This window comes from Nerophis ophidion, linkage group LG03, assembly GCF_033978795.1.
Source record: "Nerophis ophidion isolate RoL-2023_Sa linkage group LG03, RoL_Noph_v1.0, whole genome shotgun sequence".
Classification (NCBI taxonomy): Eukaryota; Metazoa; Chordata; class Actinopteri; order Syngnathiformes; family Syngnathidae; genus Nerophis; species Nerophis ophidion.
In genome coordinates this window covers 52,305,316-52,315,731 of record NC_084613.1, presented here as the reverse complement: position 1 = coordinate 52,315,731, position 10,416 = coordinate 52,305,316, and positions in this window count along the sequence as shown.

The following is a 10,416-nucleotide window of genomic DNA, read 5'->3' as shown; positions in this document are numbered from 1 at the left end:
ATGCAGAGAAATAAAGAACATGTACTTTTGTACATACTATAACGTTAAATAATAGGGATGCAAAAAGATTCCAGCGGGAAGACAAACACAAAAACCAAAAAACATGCACATTTTCAGTAAATTTAAGACTTTAAAATTATTTGTAGGTGTGAGTGTGATCCCCCTTTTCCCTCACCTCACCACCACCATGATATTTCAGAAAAATTGTGTTTCTGCACAATAACTTTAAGTAAAAACAAAACAGCTATGAATGGTGACTTGTCCAGGGTGTACGCCGTCTTCCGCCCGGTTGTAGCTGACATCGGCACTAGCGCCACCTCCTGACTTTTGTTTTGACATACTTCTACAGCTCTTGACAACATCCAGAGAACACTTCAAAACTATCAAGTTGTTCTAATATTTAAAATTATGTGCTTGTATAAAATGAACACATGTGCTTTATTCAATGCACTATTGATAAAATTACAAATAAATAAACCATTATCATTTGAAGCAAAAGTGTGTTTACTGTCATGACCTGTCAATTTGAGGTCATGTCTTATTTAGTTTTGGGGTATTTTGCCTTTTTGCATTTTTGTATATTGTGCCACTACTTTTTAGCACCTCCTTTATGTTTATTAAAGGGGAACATTATCACCAGACCTATGTAAGCGTCAATATATACCTTGATGTTGCAGAAAAAAGACCATATATTTTTTTAACCAATTTCCAAACTCTAAATGGGTGAATTTTGGCAAATTAAACGCCTTTCTATTTATCGCTCTCGGAGCGCTCACGTCAGAACGTGACGTCACCTAGGTAATAAAGCCGCCATTTTCTCAAACACATTACAAACACTGGCTCTCAGCTCTGTTATTTTCCGTTTTTTCGACTATTTTCTGGAACCTTGGAGACATCATGCCTCCTCGGTGTGTTGTCGGAGGGTGTAACAACACTAACAGGGAGGGATTCAAGTTGCACCACTGGCCCAAAGATGCGAAAGTGGCAAGAAATTGGACGACATTTGTTCAAAATACAAGGGTGTGGGGAAAGCCGACGAAATGGTCAGTCGTTTGTTCCGCACACTTTACCGACGAAAGCTATGCTACTACAGAGATGGCAAGATTGTGTGGATATCCTGCGACACTCAAAACAGATGCATGTCCAACGATAAAGTCAATGAAATCTTCCGCCAGACCCCGATTGAATGTGCTGGAGTGTCTGCATATTTTACCGGCGATGCTAAGACACACATGGCACAGAGATGTATAGATATCCTGCAGATGCATTTCCAACGATAAAGTCAACTAAATCACAAAGGTGAGTTTTGTTGATGTTATTGATTTATGTGCTAATTAGACATATTTGGTCGCGGCATGACTGCCAGCTAATCGATGATAACATGCTATTTAGGCTGGCTGTATGTACATTTGAAACTATATTTTCATCCAGCATTTCCCTCCTCCCACATTTAATGCCAAACAAACACTTACCAATCGATCGATTTAAGTTGATCCAGTGTCACAAGATGCGAAACTTCCGATCGTTGGTCTGCACATTTTAGCGGCGATTCTAAGGCAGACATGGCTGAATAGCGTCAATAGCTATTCGCTCAATAGATTCAGTTTCTTCTTCAATTTCGTTTTTGCTATCTGCCTCCATACTCCAACCATCCGTACCAATACATGCGTAATCTGTTGAATCGCTTAAACCGCTGAAATCCGAGTCTGAATCCGAGATAATGTCGCTATATCTTGCTGTGCTATCCGTATTGGCATTACTGGATGACGTCACAGGAAAATGGACGGTGGCTTCACAGATAGCGAAAATCAGGCACTTTAAAGCTTTTTTTAGGGATATTCCGGGATGGGTAAAATTTAGAAAAAAACTTAAAATAAAATAAGCCACTGGGAACTGATTTGTATTGGTTTTAACCCTTCTGAAATTGTGATAATCTTCCCCTTTAATCCCCTTTAATGACTTTATTCAAATCACTTGTCATTATGTCATCGCATCTTAGAGTCACGCCCATACCTGCCGACCTTGAGACATCCGAATTCGGGTCTTGAGAAGGGGGGGTGTATATATTTTCAAGTATTTCTTATACATACATACAAAAGGATTATTTACAATATATATATATGTAAATAATCCTTTCATGAATGAGTATATCCGTTTGGCCACCGTGTTCAATAAAGAAGTCTGATCTACAAAATTTGCAGGCAGCATACCCCTACCCCTTTGAGCTGTCCTGGAGGAACTGAAATGTTTTTTTCCAATCATTTTGGAACTTGCAAGCGTACTTCTTCTTACCCGTCGTCGCCATATCTCTTATTTGTTCTTCTGCTTTGTCCCTGTTATGTTTTTGGACATTACTACTTGCTGTAGTTTTGAAGCAATGCATGATGGGAATCTGGATGTTGTTTGTCAGTATATTAACGTGCCGGCTGGAACAAACACACGCTGAAAAATAGCTCTGTGCCTGCCTACTTTATGGGTTATAGATAAACCTATGGATAATGGAGACATATATAATAGTCTACTTTTTCAGGTGAGAGAGGATGCTAAAGGCAGTGCCTTTAAGGCACGCCCCCAATATTGTTGTCCGGGTGGAAATCCGGAGAAATTCGTGAGAATGGTTGCCCCGGGAGATTTTTGGGAGGGGCAATGAAATTCGGGAGTCCCTTGGGAAAATCGGGAGGGTTGGCAGGTATGGTCACGCCACCAACACAAAGAGCAGATTGTAACAGAATGACCTGACCACATAGCGACCCCGCATTGACACATTGTTGCGCAGAGATGGCAGTGTGGTATATGCGCTACTTAAAGGCCATAGAGGCCGAGAGCCTCCAATATACACGTCGGAAGAGAGGAAGTAATTATGTAGGAGGCAAAATGGGAAACTTGTCCCGATAGATTCTTTGTGGTCTCGTGCCACTTATCCTGGATGTTCTCAACACAGGCAGAAGTCGACCCCAGAGGTTTTCGACATGCTTTTCAGACGTGCATCCACCTCGACATCTTTTGCAGTACCATGGGCAAGTGTAGCCGCCTTCTTCTCCACCCGAAGTTAAGTTTGGAAATCTCATAGCACACCTGGCATAATTATTTTCAGCCCTTGCGGGCAGCCAGTGCAGTTCAGGCTCATCAAAGCTCACTAACGGAATGGCTCCGGTGATACCAGATTGCCCGAACTGCAACAAAAGCAGCTGAAGCTTGCCCAAGCACGTCCTCGCAGTGAGGCCAGCAACCCAAGCTCTCTACCGCTCCTCCAAGCACCAATACTGACACAAATACCGGCTCCCCAGCTTTCCAAAACCCTCCCACTCTTGCACGGCCTCCGCCACCATTCCTACGTCAAGTTAAGATGCCACCTCTGCTACCAGTCCTATTTCCAGCTCAGCTGCCCACTGCTCTAGCTTTCCAGACACCACCAGCTACTCCAGTGGGCCAGCAAACGCCACCAGCCTCGTCTCACGTGTGTCCAACGCCACCAGCCTTATCTCAAGTGCGTCCGATGCCACCAGCCTTGTCTCAAGTGGGTTTGCCACCACTTCCAGCCTTGTCTCCAGTCAACACCAGCTACCCAAGTGAGTCTTCCGACGACGCCACCAGCAGCCATGCTCAGGACTTGCGCGTGGACAAGAAGGGCCTTTGCGGATTTGGTCCCACTCAAATCTGCCTCCTCTTTGGCCACGAATGTGGCTGGTTCGTGGTTGCGCGCCTCTTCAGCCGCAGCGGCGTTCAGCTCTCTGCTGCCACCTGACTTGTCCTCGGTTGCTTCGTAGACACCTAGCCTGGGGACCTGACACCATCTACTCCCGCCATCTTCCCGTCACTTTGGACTTGTTTTGTTTGAGACATCTGAAACCAGTCCCCTAAGGACGGAGGTATCGTCATGACCTGTCAATTTGAGGTCATGTCTTGTTTAATGTTTGGGTTTGCTTCCTGTTTTAAACACTCTTATTGTTTCTTCTTACTGTTCTGTATGTGTTGGCTAGCAGTGGCTTCACCACTACTTTCAGGTGATTAGCGATCAGGCGTTTCACTTGCTACTAATCATCACCTGAGGACTATTTCAGCAAGCTTCACAGCTTCATTGGTTGTCAGGTCATTGTTCTTTCTTGCAGACACTGCTGTTTTCTAGTTGGTGCTCTCTCCTGAGGAAAATGTGAGTTTTTTGGTTTCTTGCACAACTTTATGTTTTCTGTCATTTTGCCTTTCTGTGCTTCTTGGACCATTTGCCTCTACATTCCTGTGTCCATTGACAAGCACCTCTGTAGATGTTGTATATTGTGCCACTACTTTTGAGCACCTCCTATTTATTTATTAAAGACTTTATTTAAGTCACCCGCCATTATGTCATAGAATCTTGGGGGTCACGCCACCTACACCAAGAGCAGATCATACCATTTAAATTTGAAAATGAAAAAAACATAATGTTATATTCCTGTTTAAACAAGGGAATACTGAATATTTAGCTAAGGTAGTCTAGAAAAACCATGCATGTTTTGCAATCAGAGCATTCATCCTTACCATCTTACACATTGATTTTTGGTGACTTTGTAATATCAAGTTTGATGCCTTGTGACAAGCCTTCTCTTTGAGTATTCAATGGAACTGCACTTTGTAGATTGGGCTGGCCATGACATGGCCATCATCTGGTGGTCCCAAATCCACTCCTTCACTAATCTGGCTGTGTGTGGTATAGAACATTGTCCTGAAAGATACAACAATCATAACAAGTTGAGGGACTTTGTCTCAGCAGAAGTTCTTCCAGGTGAACTTAAATTAATGGATACTCCGCCAAGACAAATCTCCCCGATACCATGAAGCACTGCTAGATAACCACTAATCCTCCACAAAGCTTCCTAGTATTTGTGAGACACTGTGCATTTAAAGGAATGGCAACCAAACATTCATGGGCTCTTATTTTTTAAAGAGCTGTTTGACCTGTCATGGCCTGAGTGCGTGCCAATGCGCATTCATCAATGAGGCCCGCGGAGCGCACCCATGGCCGCTCATCTGCTTTTTCACTCCGCTGGCAGCAAGCAGTTGCAATCAATCAGCACTCAGCGCACCTGTTGTTGATGATCTTCCTTGGCTTCTTAAGCTAGTGCAGACCTGCCTTCCAGGCCAGAACATAGCTACCTGTCCTGTACAGTGAGCAATATTCCACGCTTTATGCAATCCTTTTCTCTCTGTGTTTTATCCCCCGTCTTATTGTTTGTCTCGTGTCTTCCGTGTCGCTCCAAAAGCACACCTCCGCTCCCGCGTTGACGAGCGGTGTGTCTCGTCTTTCCTTGATCCCTCTGCTTGCCTGACTGCCTCTTGGATCTTGACCTCCCACTTGGACATGGACGTACTACGCCCCGCTATAGTCCCCAACTTGCTGTCGGTCTCGAGGAACTCAGTGCTTGTCTTGTCCCTATATACATATATATATGTATATATATATATATATATATATATATATATATATGTATATATATATATATATATGTATATATATATATATATAAATATATATATATATATATATATATGTATATATATATATATATATATGTATTTGTATACATATATGTGTATATATATATATATATATATATATATATATATATATATATATATATATATATATATATATATATATATATATATATATATATATATATATATCTTAGCTTAAAACCATGCCTGTGCTGTGTACTCCCACTGTACATAACAGTACCAAAAGTTTCATTGGTCTACTGTCTTCATTTCTCCTGCATTGCATACTCACATTTAGGCGCATCAAAGCCATTTAGATATATAAGTTATAATAAAACATTTCAATAATGTTATATATGATTAACATAAGTCGGAAAATTCAATAATAAGGTTACTTGAATCAAATTAAAAATGTTTGAGACAATGCTATTAAAAATTTAAAATGGTTTCTTCCACCTGGAATGCAGCAAAAATAACCTGAAATGTCATCAAAGCTCACTTTTAGACTTTCACACACAGCATCAACATTTTGGAACAAGGATGACATGATAGAAGTAAGCTAAAAGTTTATAAAGCTATATGTTGCAGCACAGGAGAAAGTTATGTACAAGTTTCACTTTTGCATCTAATTGCACACTGATGATAAACCTTGATTGTTTGATGATTATCATAGCTAATCCATTTCTACACTGTGGTGTGAAGAAAAACTTGACGGATTTATAATAATATTTAAGTGAATAATGACAAGTCATATGATTATTGCTATTCCGGCCACTTAATTTTGAATTTGTTGACCAACTTTTTTTTTTTTCAAACAAAACCAATCAATTCCATATATGTCAATCCTATCTTATATATATATTAAGTTTAAACACCTATAGTTAAAGTTTTTAACTGTGTTTTAAAAATATGTTTCAAACAAATCAAATTAGTTGTTGTATTTTAGTTGTGGAATTGTGAGCTTTATACTTTTTCCAATAAATATTGTCAACTGTAATGTTCAATATATATATATATATATATATATATATATATATATATATATATATATATTTGCTTTTTTGAGTTTTTTGGGTCATTTTTATGTTGTTTTCTTTTTTTTATAAATATAAGCTGGGAAGAGAATGTATGTCTATGTGTGCTTTCAGCCACATAGCCTGTCCAGGTCTGTGCAATTTGCAGACTCTGCTGTTTATATAATCTCAACATTTAGCAAAGTCAAGAACCTTGACCTGCACTTTGGTTGCACAAAACCGCCTCTAAGCTGGCTGCTTGTCATGTGCAGCACTTAAACCTCCACCGCAGTAATAGTATGATTTAGAAACAGCACAGTCAGCATTCTCTTAAATAGTCGATATTTTTCTTTGCGCAAAGGAAGTGAAACCTGAATGCTAATACTGTGCATCTAATACAACCTGAGCTGTACCACATTTATTGACAAATTCATTTGTATGAGTTTAGCATTGACAACTCAGTTAAAAAACTGTTTTTTGATACAATTTATTACTCTAAAATAATTACTGTAATTTACTTAATAAATAACACTTAGCAGTTTAAATGTTTGACTATCTTTCTAACAAACTTGTACACAACTTATGTATTAAACTACCACTTTAACTGTTGATTTTTCTTTAAAGGAAAAGTTTCTCATTGAACCCTCACCTGGGTCGTATTGACTAATTCCAAGACATTAAATAGTCAAAGAAGAAACTTTGTAGTGTGTAGTTTTGCCTGCATGCCTTCAATTTCCTGCTGTTTCTTCTTGAAGGCTCAGAAGTCATCGTTGTGAGGTTGAACACATTGTAGTAGTTTTCACCCACTTCCTGAACTATGCATGGAGATTTGCTGTGTCCTTACACTTCAGTGTATACATAAATAAAATGCACTCCCACACCCTGCTGCCCTCATCCAAAGCTTGGAAATTGTTTCCGTCAGTCATTGACATTTCCCCTATTGATTCTTACAATCCAAGGGGACCCTGCATCGAAATGCTTTAATGTTTCTTGCCATTCCCCTTCCTTGTGTTTATTCTGTCTTGATTGACCTCATTGAAAGGTTTGAACTCTTGCTAATAAAGACTCCCCCTTGCTTGCTTTCATGGTGTCAGCATCCTTCCATATTCTCCCTCTTCATGGATCTTTTAACTCAAGGCCGCCCCCTGCAGGTATATGATCGCAACTGGACAAACATATCAGTCTTTTTCATTGCACTTTTTTTTTCTTCCATAAAGAAATATTACTTTTTTCCACAAACAGTATACTTGATAGGACACGCTGGACACTAAAATGACAAAAAAAAATCATTAAGATTGTGTTACCATATACATTATTTGGTCCTCTGCAGAGCTACCAACATTATCAAGGACAGCTCCCACCCTGGCTTTGACCTGTTTGACCTGCTGCTCTCAGGAAGGCGCTACAGGGTCATCGGGTCTAAGACAAACAGACTCAAGAACAGTATTTTTCCCTAAAGCCATAACCACAGTGAACTCTCACAGGCAGTGATTTTATAGTTTAGCACCTCTCTGTGTACAATTTTTACATTCCACCCACCGTGTGAATGCATATGCATATAGTAAAATATTTAAACAACACATCCAGAACATTCGTTCTCAGGACTGGAGTGTGCACCTTACCTCTTTTTGCACTGCTTTTCTTTTCTTTCCTTCCTATGTTTTGCATATTTATAGACAGTCACAGTTGCTTTTAATCTCATTGTACCTGTGTATAGTGACAATAAAAGGCATTCTATTCTATTATAAATTGATTTCCTATATTTACAATGAATGTTTATAAGATGAAGAAAATTAAGACAATTAAATCGTCCAAATTCACGTTTTGCTCTCTGCCTGATGGACTTCCCACGGAGTTCCTCGCTTGTTCACCCTCCTCATTCCTGTCCCCCTATCCCAGTGGTTCTCAAATGGGGGTACGCGTATCCCTGGGGGTATTTGAAGGTATGCCAAGGGGTACTTAAGATTTTTTTTAAATATTCTAAAAATAGCAACAATTCAAAAATCATTTATAAATATATTTGATAAATAAGACTTCAACAACATATGAATGTAAGTTCATAAACTGTGAAAATAAATACAACAATGCAATATTCAGTGTTGACAGCTAGATTTTTTGTGGACAGGTTCCATAAATATTGATGTTAAAGATTTCTTTTTTTGTGAAGAAATGTTTAGAATTAAGTTCATGAATCCAGGTGGATCTTTATTACAATCCCCAAAGAGGGCACGTTAAGTTGATGATTACTTCCATGTGTGGAAATCTTTATTTATAATTGAATCACTTGTTTATTTTGCAACAAGTTTTTAGTTATTTTTATATAATTTTTTTCAAAATAGTTCAAGAAAGACCACTACAAATAAGCAATATTTTGCATGGTTATACAATGTAGCAAATCAGAAACTGATGACATAGTGCTGTATTTTACTCCTTCATCTCTTTTTTTCAACCAAAAATGCTTTGCTCTGATTAGGGGGTACTTGAATTAAAATAATGTTCACACTGAAAAAAGGTTGAGAACCACTGCCCTATCCTATAGCGCCACCCTGTGGAAAATTGAAGCATTTCACCTTTCCTCGTGTTCCCTTTTTCTCCTTTCAGGTTGGAATTAAAAAAATCTTACAGATTATTTGCGCAAATAAATACTTTTATAATAACTGTTTTGCAAAGGTATTTAAAATATGAAACATCACATTTGTGGATTTTTTTCAAAGTAAAATGTTGGAATGAGATAAAAATTGCTTTTTTCTAATGTGTCAAGGAAAATTCCGGCAGTAGTCCATCCAAAGACCTCTGCTGCTATCTTGTGGCTGCCGTGCGCATTCATACTCCGACACTCATTTCCATCACTCCCCTCTCTCCTTTAATATCGGCACTGTGCAAAATCTAATCTGGATCTCCTTTAAGGCAATAAAAAACCCCACAGCTTCCCTTTAAATGAAAAATTGCTGCTTTATATAGCTTTGAAATTCTCGTTTATTTGCCAATGTGTGTGGCAGGTTTGGGGGGGAAAAAAGATTCATGTCGAGGTTCAAATGGGCATGATGGTGTTATAAGTGCACATTTCCTCAAGCATTGTGTCCCCAGGTTCATATGGACAATCATCTTATCCGCACAGTTTGAACCGCGCAGCATACAAAGAAGCTCATGCAATAGACAGAAGTGTTGGATTAATTTTATTTTAAAACAATAAATGTGGAAGTTGGATGCATTTTGAAGGAGTTAAATGCAATAATAGTGTGAGAATAAATAATAAATAAGGTTTTTGTAGATGCATGTTTTATATTCTAATTGCTATAAAAATAAACAGTCAGCAGTGTCATATTTTATATATCAATCCATCCTTTTTTTGGGGTGGCGTCTTGTGTTATTTTGTTTTATTTGGTTTTTTGTTGTTGGTTGTTTTTAGCAGAGCAATGCCATTCACTCTGCTCTGGTGTATTTTTGTAAGCAATGAGAAAAATTCAAGAAGAGCAGAGTCCGCTTTTAAAAATAGTTTTGTTTTTTTTGGCACTGCGTTACGCGCTTTTTTTTCCCGGGCAGACAATAATCCGCCTTTGACTTTTGTCACACAGGAGGACGGAGGAGAAATGAGAGGGCGCTTGTTGGCATAGCTCTATAAGGAAGAAGGACTCCCTGTTATCTGTGAATGGAGCTTTCTTTTTGAGAGACCAGAATAGATATAGCGCGAATTTTTAATTCGTTTTTCTTTCATAGACAACAATGCTTTACTTGAAAGCTTGGTACAATTTGGGTTTTGTTAAGGATCTTTTTCTTTTTTTTTTTTTTTTCTCCCAATGCACCACAGCTGCCCATATGGGATGCAACGTGTGTAGTAAAAGATCACAATGACACCGAGTGACAGGCGGACAAAAAGCCCAAACATATCTCCCTGACTCTGAACAGCACCAACAAACTATGACACACTTTC